At 38.7% G+C, this 15,506-nt stretch overlaps 3 non-coding genes and 1 pseudogene across 3 annotated transcripts; 2 read left to right on the top strand and 2 right to left on the bottom strand.

Moving 5' to 3' along the window:
* Window positions 1-190: 190 nt before the first annotated feature.
* On the bottom strand, window positions 191-332 carry LOC134989688 (U1 spliceosomal RNA; annotated as a pseudogene).
* A 152-nt stretch (window positions 333-484) lies between these two features.
* LOC134989679 (U1 spliceosomal RNA) lies at window positions 485-648 on the bottom strand. The gene has a single exon (XR_010194787.1). It is a non-coding gene; the product is annotated as a U1 spliceosomal RNA (small nuclear RNA).
* A 5,259-nt stretch (window positions 649-5,907) lies between these two features.
* On the top strand, window positions 5,908-5,981 carry TRNAN-AUU (transfer RNA asparagine (anticodon AUU)). Its single transcript has one exon. It is a non-coding gene; the product is annotated as a tRNA-Asn (tRNA).
* Window positions 5,982-9,409: 3,428 nt separating this feature from the next.
* On the top strand, window positions 9,410-9,483 carry TRNAN-AUU (transfer RNA asparagine (anticodon AUU)). Its single transcript has one exon. It is a non-coding gene; the product is annotated as a tRNA-Asn (tRNA).
* Window positions 9,484-15,506: the final 6,023 nt, after the last annotated feature.

Genomic DNA, 15,506 nt, shown 5'->3' with positions numbered 1-15,506 from the left:
GCGTGGGCCCTGCAGCACTACCTGTAGTTTGTATTGTGCGTTGGAAGGCACAAAGTAAGCAGACTGGAGAAGTCAGGATAGTGAGCAAGGGCATAGAAGGGAGTGGCTCAAGAAAAGAGAAGTGGAAACAGACAGCAAACTAGGCTGGAGAGAGACCTGAGACAAAGAGATCTATATTATACGAGAGCCGACCAGGGGAAACACAAATTATGCAGTCAAGTGTCCAACATTTGGGGAAACCGCAGGAGCAGCACACCCAGAGTGCAATGGGTGAGCCTTGCCCTGGGAGAAGCACCTTCATGATCATAGTATCTCACCTGGCAGGTAAGTAGGAGTTGGGCTAGAGCTGGGGAGGGTCGCTGCTCGGGCACCCCCCTGTCAAGTGAAGGAGATCCAACTGAGGCAGCACAAGGGAACTCTCGAAAGAAGAACAAGGCTAGAGGAAGATCTGAGATAAAGAAATCTGACTTTTACCAGAGCTGACCAGAGGAAAGCACAAACACAGTACCTCACTACCACAAATAATGCAGTCCAGTTTCCCACATTTGGGGAAATCACAGGGATCAGCATACCCAGAATGCAATGAATGAACCTCACCCTGGGAGAACAATCTTCATGACCATGGTATCTCCTATGCAAAATAAGTATGATTTGAGATAGGGCTGGGGAGGGCTGCTGCTCAGGCACATCTCTGTCAAGAATTTATAAAGTCTATACATATATATAACCAAATGTCAATATATATATATATATAGAACCCAGCGCTCCTATCAAAACTTATCTATTTCACCAATTTGTTGCTTATTTAATCTTTATACATCTATTAATTTTTACCATATATTATAAAATGCTGCTCCCATAGTTAGTACTGTTCTACCAATAATAAACCAAATTTTAAAGATAATCACACTTGTTATCAAGGGAGCGCAAAAAATAGAATATACAAGCTCTTTATTTTAAAAAAAATATATATAGACAGAAGAAACCCACATTCAACAAAATACAATGGAGTCAACATATATAGGCACCACTATCCATATCTAAATGTAATCAGTATCTATTTCATATTGCCCTTGATGACAACGGAATGTCTATTAAAGTGTCCAAAAAATCCTCCTGGATACAGCTGTTGTAATTAAATCGTTACTTTCCAATTGTAATTGATACATTAAATTCCTTCTTGTGGATGAACAGCAACAGTTGTAACCAACGCCTCTTATTTACTGCAGTTAAAGTTCATATGTAACTCACGTGAGTAATGAAAGAAAACAGGGGGAGAGCGCTGTGATGGTTGGTGAAACACAGCGGTATGCTACAACGTACCCACATTTGCATCCATGCATATATAGATGTAGGTGTGTGTACGTCGGTGTGCGTCCAGGTGTCAACGCGTGTATGTATAGATACAGGTGAGGGTACGTCTGTGTATGTCCAGGTGTCAGAATGTGTATGTATAGATGCAGGTGTGGGAACGTCAGTGTAGGTTCAGATGTCAGCGCGTGTATGTATAGATGCAGGTGCTTGTATGTCCAGATGTCAGTGCATGTATGTATAGATGCAAGTGTGGGTACGTCGGTGTATGTCCATTTGTCAGCGCGTGTATATATAGATGCAGGTGCTTGTATGTTGGTGTATGTCCAGGTGTCAGCGTGTGTATGTATAGATGCAGGTGTGGGAATGTTAGTGTATGTCCAGGTGTCAGGGTGTGTATGTATGGATATTAGGTGTGGGTACATCAGTGTATGTCCAGGTGTCAGCGCATGTATGTATAGATGCAGGATAATAATCACACAGCGTGCCCCCCACCAACCACAAACCTCCCCCACCCCCCTGTATGACATAAACACCGCTAATTACACTTACACACAATAATTTCAGTTTGCGACCAGGAGCCGGCAATGTATGTGCACCCAAATGAAGCCACTGTACATGCCCTGCAGGCTGCTATGTACTGCACAGGTGCAACAAATTTAAATGCCCTATCTTTAAAATGGGGCATATTTTACTAAATTAAAAAAACCTGTAACTTTCTGTAAAACCTTAACCCCAAAAGGCACTACACTAACATAGGGGTGTAGAGTTGGATCTTGATCCAAGGCACCAACAGGCTAAAGCTTTGACTGTTCCCAGGATGCCTTGCACCGCCTCCTCTATAACCCTGCCCAGTGACGTAACTAGACCTTTGTGGTCCCCATAGCAAAATTCTGAATGGGCCCACCAGCACTCAACAAGAATGAGTGGCGTTTGGGGTCAGAAAAGTAGAGGGGAAGGGGTCTGACAGAGTAGGGGGCAGGACATGAATGAATAGAAACTGAGGTGTCCATTATATAAAGAAATATAGGCCCTCATTCCGAGTTGATCGGTCGCAAGGCGAATTTAGCAGAGTTACACACGCTAAGCCGCCGCCTACTTCCGTGGCGCTCACCTGATTGGCTGTGCGCTGTCTGTGCTGTGACAGCGCATCGCACAGCTCGGTCCATTAGTTTCAATGGTGGGAACTTTGCCGTCAGCGGTGGGGTTACCCGCGGTCAGCCGCTGACCGGCGGGTGACCTCACCGCTAGCCGCTAAGTTCCCACCATTGAATATAATGGACGGAGCTGTGCGATGCGCTGTCACAGCACAGACAGCGCACAGCCAATCAGGTGAGCGCCACGGAAGTAGCGCTTCCTGATTGGCTGAAGGGACTTCAGTGACAGGAGTCACGTGGTGTCCCGGCATTCGGGGTAAGGGGTCTCATGTGTCAGCATGGGACCCCTTTCAGTCCGGTGGTCCGTGTGTCCGTTTTCTTTTTTTGCCAAGTACGTGGATGTATCTCTGGACGTGGATGTACCTCTGGACGCTGGAAGGTGAGTATAATTTTTTTCACAGGTACCCTCGGATCGTCGGAGACCGTGGCAGTCGGCGTGTCAACATAGGTAAGTATGAATGTGTCGGCAGTGTGTAATAAAGTTTTACTGTCACGGTGTCTGTGTCCTGTTTTTATTTGGGTATTTTTTCCCCAGTAGAACTACAGGTACCAGCGGGCCCGTTTTTCTCCCGCATGCTGGTACTTGTGGTTCTCCAAGTACCAGTATGCGGGGGAGGCTTGCTGGGACTTGTAGTTCTTCTGGAAAAAACAATATTCTTGTCATTTTACTCTAGGCTATCAGCCTCCCATCCGCAGCCATTGGATGGGGGGGACAGCCTCGGGCTTCACCCCTTGCCCTTGGGTGGCTGGGGACCCCTTGATTGAAGGGGTCCCCACTCCCCCAGGGTACCCCGGCCAGGGGTGACTAGTTGGATATTTAATGCCACGGCCGCAGGGCACTGCATAAAAGTGACCCCCGGCTGTGGCATTATCTGTCCAGCTAGTGGAGCCCGATGCTGGTGTAAAAAATACGGGGGACCCCTACTCTTTTTGTCCCCCGTATTTTTTGCACCAGCACCAGGCGCAGAGCCCGGTGCTGGTTTTAAAAATACGGGGGATCCCTGCCCAATTTTCCCCCCGCATTTTTGGAACCAGGACCAGCTCGAAGAGCCCGAGGCTGGTTATGCTTTGGAGGGGGGACCCCACGCCATTTTTTTTTCCGTGTTTTTTCCGTTTTTTCCCGTTTTTTTAATTCGCGGCAAAATACGTCAAATTGTCCGTTTTTCGCCCGCGGGACTGTCGAATCCGTTTTTCATTGAATATGGTGAATTCCGGCAGCCACCTGCCGGAATTCACATGTCGAATTGTGTCGAATTTAAAAACGGCCATAATTTGCCGCGATTCGCCGTGAATTGCATATACCCCAAAGTAGCTTTTATGTAACCTTTTTAAACCTATTAGCATAGACCGAATCTCATCGTGTGTATAGGCCTTTAGTTCAACAACAGCATGGGACCAGTTAGTGTGTTTTGACCACTGCACAGCACCTGGTGTTATATAGTAAGCACCACTATGGCATAGTATACAGCATTATGGGCCTGATATGAGTGTGACCAGCGGTGATGTGGAATGCAGTAGGAGGTGCTGTTTAGCAAGCACCACTTCTATATTCACCATGCAGTATATTGTGTGAATATAGAAGTGTTGGTTGTGTTATGTATTAGAGTAATTATTGCAGCTCCCAGCTAAAATTGCCACAATGTAATTTAGTGACAAGCTGCAGAGATTAACCCTTTCTGTGGCTGCTGCACAACCTCTATTCATATCGCTGAATTAAATTAGGGAGATGTTCTCACCCCGCGAGCAAGCGCAGGTATATGCCACACTTATGGTAACATTGGATTTGCAGATATTTTCTTGCAGGGGTGTTTCTAAACAATTTGGCTTCAAATGCGAGATTTAAAAATGCGTGCCCCCCGCCACCATTGGCATTAAAAATTGTGCCCCTCCCCCATATATATATATAAAAAAAACTATATTTGCATGAGCGCTCCGGACGGGATGGGGGGGCGTGACCTCGCAAAAATGGGTATGGTCTCCATAAAATGGGCGTAGCCTTTCAGGCAAAGACTACCTTACACCCCAGTTCTTGACCCTGCACCAACAGACCTCGGCCACCACAGGGAAAAAAGTACAGTCATTTCCACCATGTTAAGCCCCACACATTAATGCCCTTTGGAACATATTATGTCACTCACCACAATATCTGTGATACACTATGCCCTACAGTAAAGCTTCTAATTACTTTTACAAAAACTGCTCAATGCCAAGAGTTTCACGTGCTGGGTGTCATGCTCATTGCCAGGGGTTTCACTCTCTGGGTGTCATGCTCATTGCCAGGGGGAACGCAGTAGGAGGTGTTATATAGTAAGCACCACTATGGCATAGTATATAGCATTATATATATTGTGAGCACTGGTGATGTTGAGTGCAGTAGAGCTGCTGCTGGGTAATTACAATTGACTACAACCACCAATATATTCTGCTGCACTATATATATGCAAAGCTAATTCTGCTGGGTAATTACAATTGAATACAACCACCAATATATTCTGCTGCACTATATCTATATATGCAAGCTAATTCTGCTGGGTAATTACAATTGACTACAACCACCAATATATTCTGCTGCACTATATCTATATATGCAAAGCTAATTCTGCTGAGTAATTACAATTGACTACAACCACCATTATATTCTGCTGCACTATATCTATATATGCAATGCTAATTCTGCTGGGTAATGCAAATTGAAACATTATTGCATAGTATGTGATTTTGAAGTACTTTTTTAAAGTTTTGAATGATATAGACCCAGTTTAATCTTTGTGGAATGCCTGGTTGTTGTTTTTAAGGTAATTTATTGCCTGGCATTTGAGGGGGTGGGGGGTGGTTACAGATTTCAATTATTGGTTTCACTTGTAATAGTCTTCTACTTAAGTCCAATGGTGTAGGCTGTGCAAAGCCATTTGGCTGTGCATTTATTGATCTAAGCGTGCATTTTTATCAAAGCGTGATAAAATTGACACATAACAGCAGCGTTCAATCAGTATCAATTTATCTTCAGCTGATGTCGATTGTGAATTTACGTTTCTTCTCTTCTTGTCACCTACAGGTAATTACAATTGACTACAACCACCAATATATTCTGCTGCACTATATCTATATATGCAAAGCTAATTCTGCTGGGTAATGCAAATTGAAACATTATTGCATAGTATGCAATAATATAGTATGCATATAGCAGAGGATAGTTTCAATCTGCCTACCTCTGGGTTATGGGCCCAGAATGCTTTCATTGCAGTACTCTGCTGCACATGTAAGTGCAAGAAATCCTGAAGCACTCACTCATCATGGGAAAGTACCAATGTGTTTCTTCGTTGATTGATGGAAGAAACATCTTACAAAAACTCTCCAGATTATTGACTTTTAAAGTTTTTCTAGGAAACGTTCTAGATGAATGCTTATTAGCGTTTGTCAGAACATACGTTTGCAAAGTGTCTCTGTGGCGCAATCAGTTAGCGTGTTTGGTTATTAACCAAAAGGTTGGTGGTTCAATCCCACCCAGGGACGTAATTTACCTTGTTATCAGATTTTGGTGATCTTTAAGTAGACAAGTCAAAATTTCAAACCCCCTCTTATGGTGTAGGGTACCTGGCCTTCTCTGATGTAATCAGAGTTAGATTTGATTAAGTGATTTTATAAAAAAAAAACAGCTAGGAAGCACAATTTAGCAGTGGGTTGCAGAGAAAAAGAAATATGCTGGCAAAAAAATCCAATTGAGTGATTAAACAGCTCTTCATTTTCTGGCTTTATTTTTAAGCTAACAAATTTGTTCTCTGAAAAGTGTCCACAAAGCCAAGTATCTGATTAACACCTTTGTAGGGATGGTTTTTCACCTATTACTAAATTAAACTTGCTTCATTGGAAAGGCAGCAAGATGCATCGTCATTTCAATATCTACTGAAATAATACAGGTTGACACCAGGAAACATTAACGCCACTGCATCCTTGCTGCTTTCTCATGTGGAAGTCTGTTTAATGTGAAAACAAGGTGATATCTAATTAGCACACAGGTAAGGAATTAAGAAAATCTTTATTTAAGGGTGAAGATGTTTCTCACAAAATCGTTGCCCCAATGCATCATAGAAATTCAAGCTGGAAAGATGATTTTAATATATCACTTGTACATTTTGTATTGCTCTTCTGGTGACAATGTAGTTTGTTTTTGTCAATTACCATTTTAATAATAGGGTAAAGAAAATTAAGTGGATTTTTGAAAGAAAACAATACTGTCAATATACTATTAAACAAATTAAAATGGTAAAAGTTATTGTACTTTAAGTAAAAATAAAAGAGCTAAAATATCAATCCCAATTTTGGATTACTTTAATTAAAAAAAAATGCATATAGCAGAGGATAGTTTCAATCTGCCTACCTCTGGGTTATCGGCCCAGCATGCTTCCATTGCAGTACTCTGCTGCACATGTAAGTGCAAGAGATCCTGAAGCACTCACTCATCATGGGAAAGTACCAATGTGTTTCTTCGTTGGTTGATGAAAGAAACATCTTACAAAAACTCTCCAGATTATTGACTTTTTTAAGTTTTTCTAGGAAACGTTCTAGATGAATGCTTATTAGCCTTTGTCAGTATGTACTTTTTGCAAAGTGTCTCTGTGGCGCAATCGGTTAGTGTGTTCGGCTATTAACCAAAAGGTTGGTGTTTCAATCCCACCAAGGGACGTAATTGACCTTGTGATCAGATTTTGGTGATATTTAAGTCGACAAGTCAAAATTTCAAACCCCCTGTTATGGTGTGGGTACCTGGCCTTCCCTGATGTAATCAGAGTTAGATTTGATTCAGTGATTTTATAAAAACAGCTAGGAAGCACAATTTAGCAGTGGGTTGCAGAGAAAAAAAATATGCTGGCAGAAAAATCCAATTGAGTGATTAAACAGCTCTTCATTTTCTGGCTTTATTTTTATGCTAACAAATTTGTTCTCTGAAAAGTGTCCACAAAGCCAAGTCTCTGATTAACACCTTTGTAAGGATGGTTTTTCACCTATTACTAAATTAAACTTGCTTCATTGGAAAGGCAGCAAGATGCATCCTCATTTCAATGTCTACTGAAATAATACAGGTTGACACCAGGAAACATTAACGCCACTGCATCCTTGCTGCTTTCTCATGTGGAAGTCTGTTTAATGTGAAAACAAGGTGATATCTAATTAGCACACAGGTAAGGAATTAAGAAAATCTTTATTTAAGGGTGAAGATGTTTCTCACAAAATCGTTGCCCCAATGCATCATTGAAATTCAACCTGGAAAGATGATTTTAATATATCACTTGTACATTTTGTATTGCTCTTCTGGTGACAATGTAGTTTGTTTTTGTCAATTACCATTTTAATAATAGGGTAAAGAAAATTAAGTGGATTTTTGAAATAAAACAATACTGTCAATATACTATTAAAACAAATTAAAATTGTAAAAGTTATTGTACTTTAAGTAAAAATAAAAGAGCAAAAATATCAATCCCAGTTTTGGATTACTTTAATTAACAAAAAAAATGCATATAGCAAAGGATAGTTTCAATCTACCTACCTCTGGGTTATGGGCCCAGCATGCTTCCATTGCAGTACTCTGCTGCACATGTAAGTGCAAGAGATCCTGAAGCACTCACTCATCATGGGAAAGTACCAATGTGTTTCTTCGTTGGTTGATGGAAGAAACATCTTACAAAAACTCTCCAGATTATTGACTTTTTAAAGTTTTTCTAGGAAACGTTCTAGATGAATGCTTATTAGCCTTTGTCAGTACGTACTTTTTGCAAAGTGTATCTGTGGCGCAATCGGTTAGTGTGTTCGGCTATTAACCAAAAGGTTGGTAGTTCAATCCCACCCAGGGACGTAATTGACCTTGTGATCAGATTTTGGTGATATTTAAGTCGACAAGTCAAAATTTCAAACCCCCTGTTATGGTGTGGGTAGCTGGCCTTCCCTGATGTAATCAGAGTTAGATCTGATTCCGTGATTTTATAAAAACAGCTAGGAAGCACAATTTAGCAGTGGGTTGCAGAGAAAAAAAATATGCTGGCAGAAAAATCCAATTGAGTGATTAAACAGCTCTTCATTTTCTGGCTTTATTTTTATGCTAACAAATTTGTTCTCTGAAAAGTGTCCACAAAGCCAAGTCTCTGATTAACACCTTTGTAAGGATGGTTTTTCACCTATTACTAAATTAAACTTGCTTCATTGGAAAGGCAGCAAGATGCATCCTCATTTCAATGTCTACTGAAATAATACAGGTTGACACCAGGAAACATTAACGCCACTGCATCCTTGCTGCTTTCTCATGTGGAAGTCTGTTTAATGTGAAAACAAGGTGATATCTAATTAGCACACAGGTAAGGAATTAAGAAAATCTTTATTTAAGGGTGAAGATGTTTCTCACAAAATCGTTGCCCCAATGCATCATTGAAATTCAACCTGGAAAGATGATTTTAATATATCACTTGTACATTTTGTATTGCTCTTCTGGTGACAATGTAGTTTGTTTTTGTCAATTACCATTTTAATAATAGGGTAAAGAAAATTAAGTGGATTTTTGAAAGAAAACAATACTGTCAATATACTATTAAACAAATTAAAATGGTAAAAGTTATTGTACTTTAAGTAAAAATAAAAGAGCTAAAATATCAATCCCAATTTTGGATTACTTTAATTAAAAAAAAATGCATATAGCAGAGGATAGTTTCTATCTGCCTACCTCTGGGTTATCGGCCCAGCATGCTTCCATTGCAGTACTCTGCTGCACATGTAAGTGCAAGAGATCCTGAAGCACTCACTCATCATGGGAAAGTACCAATGTGTTTCTTCGTTGGTTGATGGAAGAAACATTTTACAAAAACTCTCCAGATTATTGACTTTTTTAAGTTTTTCTAGGAAACGTTCTAGATGAATGCTTATTAGCCTTTGTCAGTATGTACTTTTTGCAAAGTGTCTCTGTGGCGCAATCGGTTAGTGTGTTTGGCTATTAACCAAAAGGTTGGTGGTTCAATCCCACCCAGGGACGTAATTGACCTTGTGATCAGATTTTGGTGATATTTAAGTCGACAAGTCAAAATTTCAAACCCCCTGTTATGGTGTGGGTACCTGGCCTTCCCTGATGTAATCAGAGTTAGATTTGATTCAGTGATTTTATAAAAACAGCTAGGAAGCACAATTTAGCAGTGGGTTGCAGAGAAAAAAAATATGCTGGCAGAAAAATCCAATTGAGTGATTAAACAGCTCTTCATTTTCTGGCTTTATTTTTATGCTAACAAATTTGTTCTCTGAAAAGTGTCCACAAAGCCAAGTCTCTGATTAACACCTTTGTAAGGATGGTTTTTCACCTATTACTAAATTAAACTTGTTTCATTGGAAAGGCAGCAAGATGCATCCTCATTTCAATGTCTACTGAAATAATACAGGTTGACACCAGGAAACATTAACGCCACTGCATCCTTGCTGCTTTCTCATGTTGAAGTCTGTTTAATGCGAAAACAAGGTGATATCTAATTAGCACACAGGTAAGGAATTAAGAAAATCTTTATTTAAGGGTGAAGATGTTTCTCACAAAATCGTTGCCCCAATGCATCATTGAAATTCAAGCTGGAAAGATGATTTTAATATATCACTTGTACATTTTGTATTGCTCTTCTGGTGACAATGTAGTTTGTTTTTGTCAATTACCATTTTAATAATAGGGTAAAGAAAATTAAGTGGATTTTTGAAAGAAAACAATACTGTCAATATACTATTAAAACAAATTAAAATGGTAAAAGTTATTGTACTTTAAGTAAAAATAAAAGAGCCAAAATATCAATCCCAGTTTTGAATTACTTTAATTAACAAAAAAAAATTGCATATAGCAGAGGATAGTTTCAATCTGCCTACCTCTGGGTTATGGGCCCAGCATGCTTCCGTTGCTGTACTCTGCTGCACATGTAAGTGCAAGAGATCCTGAAGCACTCACTCATCATGGGAAAGTACCAATGTGTTTCTTCGTTGGTTGATGGAAGAAACATTTTACAAAAACTCTCCAGATTATTGACTTTTTAAAGTTTTTCTAGGAAAAGTTCTAGATGAATGCTTATTAGCCTTTGTCAGTATGTACTTTTTGCAAAGTGTCTCTGTGGCGCAATCGGTTAGTGTGTTCGGCTATTAACCAAAAGGTTGGTGGTTCAATCCCACCCAGGGACGTAATTGACCTTGTGATCAGATTTTGGTGATATTTAAGTCGACAAGTCAAAATTTCAAACCCCCTGTTATGGTGTGGGTACCTGGCCTTCCCTGATGTAATCAGAGTTAGATTTGATTCAGTGATTTTATAAAAACAGCTAGGAAGCACAATTTAGCAGTGGGTTGCAGAGAAAAAAAATATGCTGGCAGAAAAATCCAATTGAGTGATTAAACAGCTCTTCATTTTCTGGCTTTATTTTTATGCTAACAAATTTGTTCTCTGAAAAGTGTCCACAAAGCCAAGTCTCTGATTAACACCTTTGTAAGGATGGTTTTTCACCTATTACTAAATTAAACTTGTTTCATTGGAAAGGCAGCAAGATGCATCCTCATTTCAATGTCTACTGAAATAATACAGGTTGACACCAGGAAACATTAACGCCACTGCATCCTTGCTGCTTTCTCATGTTGAAGTCTGTTTAATGCGAAAACAAGGTGATATCTAATTAGCACACAGGTAAGGAATTAAGAAAATCTTTATTTAAGGGTGAAGATGTTTCTCACAAAATCGTTGCCCCAATGCATCATTGAAATTCAAGCTGGAAATATGATTTTAATATATCACTTGTACATTTTGTATTGCTCTTCTGGTGACAATGTAGTTTGTTTTTGTCAATTACCATTTTAATAATAGGGTAAAGAAAATTAAGTGGATTTTTGAAAGAAAACAATACTGTCAATATACTATTAAAACAAATTAAAATGGTAAAAGTTATTGTACTTTAAGTAAAAATAAAAGAGCCAAAATATCAATCCCAGTTTTGAATTACTTTAATTAACAAAAAAAATTGCATATAGCAGAGGATAGTTTCAATCTGCCTACCTCTGGGTTATGGGCCCAGCATGCTTCCGTTGCTGTACTCTGCTGCACATGTAAGTGCAAGAGATCCTGAAGCACTCACTCATCATGGGAAAGTACCAATGTGTTTCTTCGTTGGTTGATGGAAGAAACATCTTACAAAAACTCTCCAGATTATTGACTTTTTAAAGTTTTTCTAGGAAACGTTCTAGATGAATGCTTATTAGCCTTTGTCAGTATGTACTTTTTGCAAAGTGTCTCTGTGGCGCAATTGGTTAGTGTGTACGGCTATTAACCAAAAGGTTGGTGGTTAAATCCTACCCAGGGACGTAATTGACCTTGTGATCAGATTTTGGTGATATTTAAGTAGACAAGTCAAAATTTCAAGCCCCCTCTTATGGTGTAGGGTACCTGGCCTTCTCTGATGTAATCAGAGTTAGATTTGATTCAGTGATTTTATAAAAAACAGCTAGGAAGCACAATTTAGCAGTGGGTTGCAGAGAAAAAAAATATGCTGGCAGAAAAATCCAATTGAGTGATTAAACAGCTCTTCATTTTCTGGCTTTATTTTTATGCTAACAAATTTGTTCTCTGAAAAGTGTCCACAAAGCCAAGTCTCTGATTAACACCTTTGTAAGGATGGTTTTTCACCTATTACTAAATTAAACTTGCTTCATTGGAAAGGCAGCAAGATGCATCCTCATTTCAATGTCTACTGAAATAATACAAGTTGACACCAGGAAACATTAACGCCACTGCATCCTTGCTGCTTTCTCATGTGGAAGTCTGTTTAATATGAAAACAAGGTGATATCTAATTAGCACACAGGTAAGGAATTAAGAAAATCTTTATTTAAGGGTGAAGATGTTTCTCACAAAATCGTTGCCCCAATGCATCATTGAAATTCAAGCTGGAAATATGATTTTAATATATCACTTGTACATTTTGTATTGCTCTTCTGGTGACAATGTAGTTTGTTTTTGTCAATTACCATTTTAATAATAGGGTAAAGAAAATTAAGTGGATTTTTGAAAGAAAACAATACTGTCAATATACTATTAAAACAAATTAAAATGGTAAAAGTTATTGTACTTTAAGTAAAAATAAAAGAGCCAAAATATCAATCCCAGTTTTGGATTACTTTAATTAACAAACAAAAAAATGCATATAGCAGAGGATAGTTTCAATCTGCCTACCTCTGGGTTATGGGCCCAGCATGCTTCCATTGCTGTACTCTGCTGCACATATAAGTGCAAGAGATCCTGAAGCACTCACTCATCATTGGAAAGTACCAATGTGTTTCTTCGTTGGTTGATAGAAGAAACATCTTACAAAAACTCTCCAGATTATTGACTTTTTTAAGTTTTTCTAGGAAACGTTTTAGATGAATGCTTATTAGCATTTGTCAGTATGTGCTTTTGGAAAGTGTCTCTGTGGCGCAATCAGTTAGTGTGTACGGCTATTAACCAAAAGGTTGGTGGTTCAATCCCACCCAGGGACGTAATTGACCTTGTATTCAGATTTTGGTGATCTTTAAGTAGACAAGTCAAATTTCATACCCCCTGTTATGGTGTAGGGTACCTGGCCTTCTCTGATGTAATCAGAGTTAGATTTGATTCAGTGATTTTATAAAAACAGCTAGGAAGCACAATTTAGCAGTGGGTTGCAGAGAAAAAGAAATATGCTGGCAAAAAAATCAAATTGCGTGATTAAACAGCTCTTCATTTTCTGGCTTTATTTTTATGCTAACAAATTTGTTCTCTGAAAAGTGTCCACAAAGCCAAGTCTCTGATTAACACCTTTGTAGGGATGGTTTTTCACCTATTACTAAAGTAAACTTGCTTCATTGGAAAGGCAGCAAGATGCATCCTCATTTCAATGTCTACTGAAATAATACAGGTTGACACCAGGAAACATTAACGCCACTGCATCCTTGCTGCTTTCTCATGTGGAAGTCTGTTTAATGTGAAAACAAGGTGATATCTAATTAGCACACAGGTAAGGAATTACGAAAATCTTTATTTAAGGGTGAAGATGTTTCTCACAAAATTGTTGCCCCAATGCATCATTGAAATTCAAGCTGGAAAGATGATTTTAATATATCACTTGTACATTTTGTATTGCTCTTCTGGTGACAATGTAGTTTGTTTTTGTCAATTACCATTTTAATAATAGGGTAAAGAAAATGAAGTGGATTTTTGAAAGAAAACAATACTGTCAATATACTATTCAAACAAATTAAAATGGTAAAAGTTATTGTACTTTAAGTAAAAATAAAAGAGACAAAATATCAATCCCAGTTTTGGATTACTTTAATTAACAAAAAAAAATGCATATAGCAGAGGATAGTTTCAATCTGCCTACCTCTGGGTTATGGGCCCAGCATGCTTCCATTGCAGTGCTCTGCTGCACATGTAAGTGCAAGAGATCCTGAAGCACTCACTCATCATGGGAATGTACCAATGTGTTTCTTCGTTGGTTGATGGAAGAAACATCTTACAAAAACTCTCCAGATTATTGACTTTTTTAAGTTTTTCTAGGAAACGTTTTAGATGAATGCTTATTAGCATTTGTCAGTATGTACTTTTGCAAAGTGTCTCTGTGGCGCAATCAGTTAGTATGTACGGCTATTAACCAAAAGGTTGGTGGTTCAATCCCACCCAGGGACGTAATTGACCTTGTTATCAGATTTTGGTGATCTTTAAGTAGACAAGTCAAAATTTCAAACCCCCTGTTATGGTGTAGGGTACCTGGCCTTCTCTGATGTAATCAGAGTTAGATTTGATTCAGTGATTTTATAAAAACAGCTAGGAAGCACAATTTAGCAGTGGGTTGCAGAGAAAAAAAATATGCTGGCAGAAAAATCCAATTGAATGATTAAACAGCTCTTCATTTTCTGGCTTTATTTTTATGCTAACAAATTTGTTCTCTGAAAAGTGTCCACAAAGCCAAGTCTCTGATTAACACCTTTTTAAGGATGGTTTTTCACCTATTACTAAATTGCACCTCAATTATTTTCTTTACCCTATTATTAAAATGGTAATTGACAAAAACAAACTACATTGTCACCAGAAGAGCAATACAAAATGTACAAGTGATATATTAAAATCATATTTCCAGCTTGAATTTCAATGATGCATTGGGGCAACGATTTTGTGAGAAACATCTTCACCCTTAAATAAAGATTTTCTTAATTCCTTACCTGTGTGCTAATTAGATATCACCTTGTTTTCACATTAAACAGACTTCCACATGAGAAAGCAGCAAGGATGCAGTGGCATTAATGTTTCCTGGTGTCAACTTGCATTATTTCAGTAGACATTGAAATGAGGATGCATCTTGCTGCCTTTCCAATGAAGCAAGTTTAATTTAGTAATAGGTGAAAAACCATCCCTACAAAGGTGTTAATCAGAGACTTGGCTTTGTGGACACTTTTCAGAGAACAAATTTGTTAGCATAAAAATAAAGCCAGAAATGAAGAGCTGTTTAATCACTCAATTGGATTTTTAGAGCTACGCATTGGAAAATTCAGGGCTATACCGTGTAGATGAAGCACTAACAGGAGGTTTTAAAATTTTCATTCTAGTGTCCTTCGTTTGGGAGAAAAATGCAAAGGTACAAGACAGCTTTTCCTTGCCAATATCTCTCTTTTGCAAAGAGCTACGCATTGGAAAATTCAGGGCTATACCGTGTAGATGAAGAACTAACAGGAGGCTTTAAAATTTTCATTCTAGTGTCCTTCGTTTGGGAGAAAAATGCAAAGGTACAAGACAGCTTTTCCTTGCCAATATCTCTCTTTTGCAAAGAGCTACGCATTGGAAAATTCAGGTCTATGTCGTGTAGATGATGGCCTAACAGGTGGCTTTAAAATTTTCTTTCTAGTGTCCTTCGTTTGGGAGAAAAATGCAAAGGTACAAGACAGCTTTTCCTTGCCAATATCTCTCTTTTGCAAAGAGCTACGCATTGGAACATTCAGGGCTATGTCGTGTAGATGATGGCCTAACAGGAGGCTTTAA

The sequence above is a fragment of the Pseudophryne corroboree genome, unplaced genomic scaffold, assembly GCF_028390025.1.
Source record: "Pseudophryne corroboree isolate aPseCor3 unplaced genomic scaffold, aPseCor3.hap2 scaffold_1119, whole genome shotgun sequence".
Lineage (NCBI taxonomy): Eukaryota > Metazoa > Chordata > Amphibia > Anura > Myobatrachidae > Pseudophryne > Pseudophryne corroboree.
The sequence above is the reverse complement of the archived record's forward strand: the minus strand, read 5'-3'. Positions and strand labels throughout refer to the sequence as shown.